The sequence below is a fragment of the Oscarella lobularis genome, chromosome 13 (genome assembly GCF_947507565.1).
Source record: "Oscarella lobularis chromosome 13, ooOscLobu1.1, whole genome shotgun sequence".
NCBI classification, from domain to species: domain Eukaryota; kingdom Metazoa; phylum Porifera; class Homoscleromorpha; order Homosclerophorida; family Oscarellidae; genus Oscarella; species Oscarella lobularis.
The window spans coordinates 1463155-1472146 of NC_089187.1; the positions used below are offsets into that span (position 1 = coordinate 1463155).

At 47.2% G+C, this 8992-nt stretch overlaps 1 pseudogene; it reads right to left on the reverse strand.

Annotated features, from left to right (window-relative positions):
- Positions 1-6462: 6462 nt before the first annotated feature.
- LOC136194868 (zinc finger MYM-type protein 1-like) lies at positions 6463-7581 on the reverse strand (annotated as a pseudogene).
- Between the last annotated feature and the right edge of the window lie 1411 nt (positions 7582-8992).

Below are 8992 nucleotides of genomic sequence, written 5' to 3' on the forward strand. Positions count from 1 at the left end.
TAGGCTAATGGAGTGTTCCCTTTCACGCAAACAAATTACATCAGTTTGCCAGAGCGATTTCCGCAAGAAGCTATTGAGCGTGCCGTGAATCTTTCAAGCCTCAACTCAGGACACAAAGTGGTTTAAAGGAGATGTCGTTATTTGCCGAAGGAATGCGGTCATTTTTATTGTTCTGATGAACTCTCTTTCTTCGACTCCGACCGTAAAGCGCACGGCATCGTACGATTCTATCTTGAATTATTGCCGGAAACAAGTCGAAACGCAGTTGCAGCGTGAAATGTGGTCAGACATGAGATGCTATCTAGCTGATATGTCTTCGGAGCGGTTGCGCTCTCTTCGAAATCTCTTTCTTGAAAGCATTCGCAAAGATGATATGGAGAAATCGCTTTCTGATTGGGGCCGTCACCTAGATGCTTACCTTATCGAAGAAGAGGTTGACGAAGCAACAGTTGTTTGCATCCAGTCACGAATCACTGCGGCTTTCTTGGTCAGTGTCATTCGCTCAACTGAAAATTCATTTGCCATACGAAAAACTTTTTACTGCCCTACTTCAATTTCCGATTAATTCCTTTCGGCGAACTGTAGAAGAAAGAGGTTTCTATTCCGAGAAGAGAGGAGCACCGCGAGATCGAGCACCACCGTGCAAAATGAATGTGGCGACAAATTTGTTCGACAAGTTCTTGAAGATTTGGACGGGCTAATTCCAGAGTCGGTCGTCTTGGAAGAGACTGAATTTTCAAATTGGTCAATGCTTCGCCAGTGAGCGCGGAACTATCGGCCCCTGTAAAGCCAATATTAATGACAATATAAAATTCTACAATTAGGCCACGCGCAACAAACTAAAAAAATGTCAAATTTCTCGTCCCTGTGAGAATGCTGTTCGGTCATAGATGTAAGAGAGAAAAGATGCGCAATTCCCTGTCACGTGACCCTTGCAGCTGAAGCAAGGGTCGTTATGGGACCTCCACGTGAAGTCGTCCCTCTTGCATTCATGCGTGGCCGCGCAAAACGAAGCACAGTCATTCCGATACGTATATCAGGCGGCAATAATTTGGCAGCGCCATCAAATTGTCCCGTATGGCCCCGTCACAAATAAAACGCGTCGATTTCATCGAAGCGGTTGTCGCTGTCAAATAATCGCCGCTTGATATACGTCTCGGAATGACCGTACTTCGTTTTGCGCGGCTATGCAACACAATAAGCGCACGCACAAATTCAAGAGAAAGACGACTTCGCGTAGGAGGGTATTTGTGCGAATGCAATCGAATGCCCGAACCTAACGAAGTCGCGGCTGCTGAAAGTCGATACATAAGACCAAATGTATCCGCGGGTAGTAAAGAATCGATAAAAGGACTTCAAAAGAGGCTCTTTTCGAATTTTTATACGGGAAAGCTTTATGGAATCCATAACGACCCTTGCTTCAGCTGCGAGTGTCACATGACAGGGAGTTGCGCATCCCTTCTCTCTTACGTCTATGGTTCGGCCACTGTGTCAAGGGTCTATTTGCCTTAACGCGCTTGATTGCAGGCAACATAATTCAATTTTTCCGAGTGATATGCTCATTCGGTGTGAGGTAGGTATTACGGACAGCCTAGTTTCTCGTATATTTCTCAAAATCGTATTTAGGTGTTTTAAATCGGTCGAAAGCGCTTTTAATTGTGAGTCTGCTGCAATAGCCTTTTTGATTTCGAGCTGTACCTACAGATATAAATTAAATTTTTAACAAATGTTTGTATGTGCAATTTTTCGGAATAAAAATGTCTCGGAAAGTGTTGCTTTAACAGCAAGCTCGATCTCTGAGCAGTTTGAACGTTTTTCTTTTAGAAGTTGGAAAACAACCAAACTGTAACGCGCGTTCCCTGGGAAACGCTATTCGAATCACTCAGCAGGACCTACTTTCACTGAGCATGCTCGCAGCGAGTGAAGTAATAATAGGCATTAGCGAATGAGATTTCAAAGACGCTTTGTTCGAAATGCTTTTGCTCCGATGAGGTCTACAGTCCTTCGGCAGATGTAAATCCCACTCTATCTTGAGGGAAAAGGCATAACATCTTATATGAGTCTGTGGCTATTTTGTTACATCGCAGATTAGCAGATATTGCGCCTAAAAGACAGACACCCGACTACTCTTCACATTCGCCTATGCGGAGCAGTTCGCGATCATCGACGTGAAGCTCATCATCGTCCATCATGACAGAGAAGTGCTCCTTCCTCTGTAACTTCTACGTACTCAAGATCGTCGTCTTCTTTGTCGCTATCGCCAAACTCGATCAGAAATTCATTGTAAGCCGTCCGACTTCCAGAACTTATTTTGTTCTTTGATTGCCTATTCGCAGCACTTTGCCCATATGTCCAATGTCGCGGTATCGAATGCTTCAGGAACAATCTTTTGTAAGTTGGCTAATCTAAAACTTTTGTTATTCTTTTTCAGAAACCCTTTTATACTTTTGACCAAACAAGCTCAATGGGGTTGAGCTCACAGTTGCCTACAGGAGAGCGAAGAAAAATGCTATCATTTTCCCTAGCCATTCCGTCAGCAACGATTTTTTTCTGAGGGGCCTCCTTTCCTATCTTCTGAAATAATTCTCCTTTCAACTCACGCCTGTCCCGTCAATCTTATGTCTAGTTAGCCACTCCTGCATAAGGGCCTTTTTGACGACTTCGTTGGAACCTTTTCGGTCACGACGTTGTGGTCGGGTGCATTGTCTAGGACGATAACTGCATGTGGCGGCAGATTAGGTAAAGTTGGTTCTTGTACTCAAAAGAGACTAAGAGTCCGAGCGCGCGCTAAGAATCGAAATTGAACACACCTTCTCGCCGATCTTTGTCCTCAATATTTGCCGCCGTTCCGCTTCCGATCGTCGCGCCGCTTTGCGAGCCTCTTCGCCGAACGTCCGACCATGTTGTAGACTGGTTCGCTTCTCCGAGGGGCCCGCGCGGGGTTCGCTCTGACGCGAAAGGGTTTGCTTCGCTGTCCCGTATGTTCTTTCTTACTCGCTATAGTGGTCTTCGCGCAAAGTACACATAAATATATAGTCAGTCAGTCGGATTATGTACCGGCCTTCACCCGGAGTACTCAATTAGGCGGGCGATGGACAGGGTCTACTATTTACGGCAACCGTGTATGAATCCTGTGTATGGACCCGGAGCTCCGGCAGCTCCGGCAGCGCCATCCACAGCTGCCGTAAATAGGACGGGTGCATTTTCTACCTCAGGTCAACAATTAGACCGAAACATTTTTGGACTGCCTCCGCCGTGGCGGTGCAAACTGGACCTCTTGGGTACGGGTACCCAGGCACACCAGCGGAGAGTTTCCCTCTGCCGCTGTTGTCCGGGATTGGGAATATTACAAAACTCGCGCAGAACTTTAATTAGTATTTAAACACGTTTATATACCCGTCTAAGACGGGTACACGTATTCGACGATTACACGTATTCGACGGGTACACGTATTCGACGGTATACGTGTTCGACGGGTACACGTATTCGACGGTACACGTATTCGACGGATATACATATTCGACGGGTAAACGTATTCGACGGGTACACGTAGCGGTGCTATCTGGACACATCTCGTGTACGGGTACCCAGGCCACGCCAGCAAACAGGTACTCTCTGCTGGTGTGGTGTGGGAATATTAAAAAACAATCGCAGAAATTCAATTAATATGTAAACACATTTATACGCCCGTCTTAGACGGCACATGCATATCACCCCAACTTATTTACAAATGATAGCACATTTATATACCCGTCGAAGACGGGTACACAGCTAGTTCAACAAAATGAGCTCCGTTCATTTCGTGATGATAATCTTCTGACATTGGTTTAGAGCGAAATACGAATACGAGGCTTGCTCCTGCGAATGACCCTTTGTTGTACCCTTATAATCAAGCGAGTTAGAATATGCATAATAAATTGGCATACATTTTCTAACTCACCTGCATGCAAACTAATTAACCGCTGTCCTTTTCCGCTCGGCCTTTTCCATCCGCCTTTGCCAGAGTCATCAAACCAGAGTCATCGAACCACAATTGCTCTGGTGCGGCGTGAGCATTGATCCTCGTTTCGTCGAGGTAAATGATTGGTCGTCCTTGCCGCCGCACATGTCGGAGGTACTTGTGTCGACATTCAATTATGTCTCTTCTTTGATATAAAAATCTAATCGTTTCACTTAGCGTAACGAAATCCCATCGAGTTGCATGACGACTTTGAAAAGCGTAGTACGGCCTCTGCTAAAGACTCCTTTTTTCTTTATCTCCACCAAATGGGAGTCGATTGTTGGGTACTCCTTACGTTCGTACAGGTCGTGCAACGTTCGCCGAATACAAGCAGGATGAAAATCATCAACATTTATCGCAATAGGAGAGGTGTACGATAGCGAGTTCGCTTTGCAGGAGAATCGTCAATTACGCCACTCGCGCTTTCAAATTCGTTGTGAACATTGCTAAGCGTTGAACGACTAAGGCCTGTAAGTGATCCCAAACACGCCACTTCGCGAATGAGTGCCGACTTCTACTTTCATCGACGAGAAAGGATCGAAATCGCTCTATTAACCGTTATATATTAGTTGTTGACGACACCGACTTGGGGCGAACGGCCTACGCGGAACACGTGATTGACACACAAGGACACTTACCGATCTATCAAAAAGCTCGTCGAGATCCATTTGCGCTGCGACCCGAGGTCACGAGATTGGTGAACGATGATTCGCCTGGGAGTCGTTCGCCGATCAATCAGTCCTTGGTCCAGCCCAATCGTACTTGTGCGGAAACCAAACGGAACGTACCGATTCTGCGTAGATTATCGGAAATTAAACGCCATAACGCGGCGCGATGTCTATCCACTACCGGTCATCCGAGAGATGCTCGACAAGCTGCACGGCAAACGGGTGTACACACATCTCGACGCAGCGAGCGGTTATTGGCAAGTGCCCCTTGCAAAGAAGTCCCAAGAGAAAGCAGCTTTCAGCACACATGACGGATTATTCGAGTTTACCGTCATGCCCTTCTGGCTCTGTAATGCGCCGGCAACGTTCCAGCGACTGATGCAGACGGTGTTGGCAGGACTCGAGGAATTTTGCCACAGTTTATATCGATGATATTCTTATATTCTCCGAGGGAGTCGCCGAAAATCTGCTACACCTCGAACAAGTGTTCACCCGACGGCAGAAAGCCAACCTAAAGCTGAAACCAGAAAAATGCTCTTTTGGATGCGCTCAAACGGTGTACCTGGGTCACGTGATAGGAGGACAGGGAATCAGTCTGGATCCGAAAAAACAGCTGCCGTTGAGGCATTCCCAGAGCCAAAGGACCTAAAAGAACTGCGGTCATACCTGGGCCTGGCATCGTATTACCGAATGTTCGTCGAAGGGTTCGCTCGTATCGCGGCACCTCTTCGAGCCTTGTTGAAAAAGGATACGCCGTTCGAAAGGAACGCAGATTGCAGGGCAGCATTTGAAGAGCTGAAGCGCCGGTTGACGTCGGCGCCTGTCCTCGTGTATCCGGATTTTGAGCGTCCGTTTCTCGTCGCGACCGACGCCAGTGGAAATTGACTGGGAGCCGTACTGGAGCAGCGACAGGACGACAAAACGATTCATCCAATCGCGTACGCGAGCCGAGGACTGACGCCCAGCGAAACGAGATATGGCATATCTGAGCTGGAAGCCCTTGCCGCCGTGTGGGCGCTGCGGAAGTTTCGAGTGTACCTATTGGGACACGAGACCATTCTGTACACTGATCATGCGGCGCTGACCTCACTTATGAATCTGAAAAACCCGTCGGGGAAATTAGCCCGCTGGGGTATGGCGGTGCAGGAGATATCACCGGAAATCCGGTATCGCCCCGGAAGAGTCAACGAAAACGCGGATGCCTTGTTGCGTGCGCCGGTGCCATCGGACGAGAAAAGTTCGGCAGGCGACGAGGTGGAGGCACTGATAGCCGAACCTGTGTTGAGCGTCTGTAAAGTTCCGGCTATAGGGCCCGGCGAGAAAGAAAACGTCGACGAAATCCGTGAAATGCATCCAGACCTGGGAAGGGAACAGAACAACGATCCGGTGCTTCGAGAAATCATCGAGTTCGAGAGTAGCGGAAAGCTACCAGAAAATGAATCAAGGGCGCGCTACCTGGCCCTAAGTAAAGGGCGGTTTACGCTGATCGATGGGGTTTTGTGCCACGTCGATCCGCGAGCACCACGCAGGCTGCAGGTCGTCGTGCCGGCAAAGTTGCGCTCGACGCTCCTGGAGGAAATTCACAGCGGCCGCCTGTCAGGGCACTTTTCGGAGAAAGCCGTTCTTGGAATCCTGAGCCGTCGGTACTGGTGGGGCGGAATGCGCAAAGACGTCCTCCAGTTTTGAGGAGCCTGTCTGCCTTGTCTGGCAAGGGACGGGGCAGGACGCCGATGCAAGCCGGAGCTGATGCCGATACCAGTCGGTGGGCCGTTTGAGCGCGTGGGAGTCGACGTCCTAAAAATGCCAAAAACGGAGAGAGGCAATGATCGAATCGTCGTATTTGTCGATTACCGTGAGCTGGCTATAAATTTGCAAAATCATGAGGTGATTGAGCCTTTTCTGAGTCATCGTTGAGCGAAGGTAAGTTTTTATTCTGCGCAACGTGCTGAAAAATCTCTCGCTTGCTGCATTTGTTGAAGGCATAACAAGAAGTAGCTTGAACATTGTGCAGACTTCCGACAGCAATTCTCGCTGAGCTTTGGTTAAACTTCCAAAATATTTCATTACATCGGACAAACGAGCTTTCGCAGCAGAAGATGGAAAATTAGTTGAAAGGATTTGAAACTTCTGGTGCAGTCGTTGAGGATGCAAATCGGACTTGTAGAATTTCGTTACAAATTCAAACTGAGCTTCAAAATTTTCGCCATTTGCTGCTTTAAGCAGAAGATCTTCAGCACTTTGGTAAATTCGGTACCCTGGTTGATTAAACCTTTAGGTTATGGAAGTAGTAATGAGGTCTATAGCCTCAAAGTAAAGTCGTTTGTAGTGCTCTTCTACAGTTGTTGGAAAGTAACACTGACTCTGCACACTGCCAAATTCAAACCGTTTTGGGACTTTTCGGCGACGTGGCAAACTAGGTTCACCGACTTCTAATGTTTCAGCCGAAGTAATCACTTTTTTCCAAAAACAGCTAAAGTTCTCATCCGTTCTCAACGACTGAAGGGTTCTATTTGTCATAGTAGCGACCTCTTGACCTTCTGCTGCAGATATATCCGCTTTTTGCAGAGTACGGCTTAAATTATCGCTGTTTCGCAGAATTAGCTCTCCCAAAGAAACTCCAAAATAGTAGTCGAACTCCTTCATTTGGGCTGCGACACCTATAATGCGTGCCCTCATTTCTGTATCTTTAACAGTGTCCATTAATTCAATTCAAAGTTCGTAAAAAACGTGATAGTTTTGCAAAATGCTATGCAAGGCGTGAGCTCGAACGGTCTATCGAGTAGGGCACAGTATTCTTATTCCTGGTGTGCTCGGTGCCGTCTCTGCCTTTAATCGTGCAATACACGCATCACGTCCCGGAGATTTCTTTATAAGCTTTGTTATTTCGCGCGTGGTTTCGAGAGCATCCTTCATCAATTTGCAATTCTTGACAGCATCTCCACATGCTAAGTTTAGGGCACGCCCGTAACAATGCGTATATATGGCTCTGGGTTCTTCGTCTAACAGCTGCTTTGCTAGTCTAGATTTTAGGCCAGCCATAGTTGCTGCGCCGTCATAGCGCTGTCCTCTGGCTTTTTCAATGAAAGGTTAAGCCTTTGAAGGACATCCTTGATGACTAAAATTCGTGTCTTCGCGTTTTTGGCTTCCACGACGTACAGGCCAATAAATTCTTCGCGCACTTCAAAATTTTCTGTAACCCAGCGAATACACAAGACAACTTGCTCGCGGTTTGACATGTCTGTAGTCTCATCAGCCATAATTGTGTAAAAAGGAGCGTCGCGAATAGATGCTGCAACCTTACGAAGGATTTCGAGAGCCATTACTTGAATAATGTCATTTTGCATTTCACCGGACGTGTACTTATCAGTTTTCATTTTATCCAGTCAAATACTCTAGGGTCGTCTTCTCCACGGAGCTTTAGCAACAGCGTAAAATTTGAGTCACTCTCATCTCCGTCACCGCGAAGAGGCAAACGTTGCCTAGCAAAAATCTCAAGTTCGACAAAAGCTTAAGGAAACATTGGCGTCGAACAAGTTTTTCTTTCGCATGCTGTGTGGATAGGCTTTCTCCAATATCGCGAGTCGTAGCAGGCAGCGTAATGGTTTTAAGCACAGCCTCTTTGTGACAGGAGCTCTCTTCGTGTGCAGCAAACCGGACTGAAGCTTCTTTCCAATTGCAAAAGCCTGTGGAAATATAGGTAGCCTCGAGGCTAGAGGCTGTGTGCAGCTTTTTTTCTTGTAGGCTTTGACACACGTAAAGCAGAAGGCCCGAAATGCTCTCTTCGTCGCAATGAATCCACTTCCATCGCGCAAACCACTGCTAGCGGAACGACCTTCTTACGACGGTCTTCTTTCCATACTCCCGAAATGGAAATCGGAAAGCAACGGCTGGTTAGGCTTGTCTGAGACGGAAACGGGCGTTTGCAACGCCTGGGAAGCCATATGTAAGAGTGAGTCACGTGAAGTCGTCTGCGCATGCTCTCAGTCTAGCAGTCAAAAAAGAAACTAATTTAAGTAGAATTATACTTATTTATATATGCTCTGGAAAAAAGTGGTACTGCCCGAACCGTACCAGTCGCACCACCTCTGACGGCCCTGCCGCTAGTGTTGACGGCAAGAAACAGAAGCATCGTCCATAACTAGCGCACGCTATGGAAAACTCCAAATTCATACATCTGCAACATTCAGTATCTTGCGGAACAGGTATATTCATTAGATAGAAATCGTTTTCGTTCAGCAGATATTTTACGTAGGTGCTGAGCACAACGGTTGCCAACGCTACCAGACATGCCAAGTGTCAAGCATTGCGCGTGAATGTCACGCAT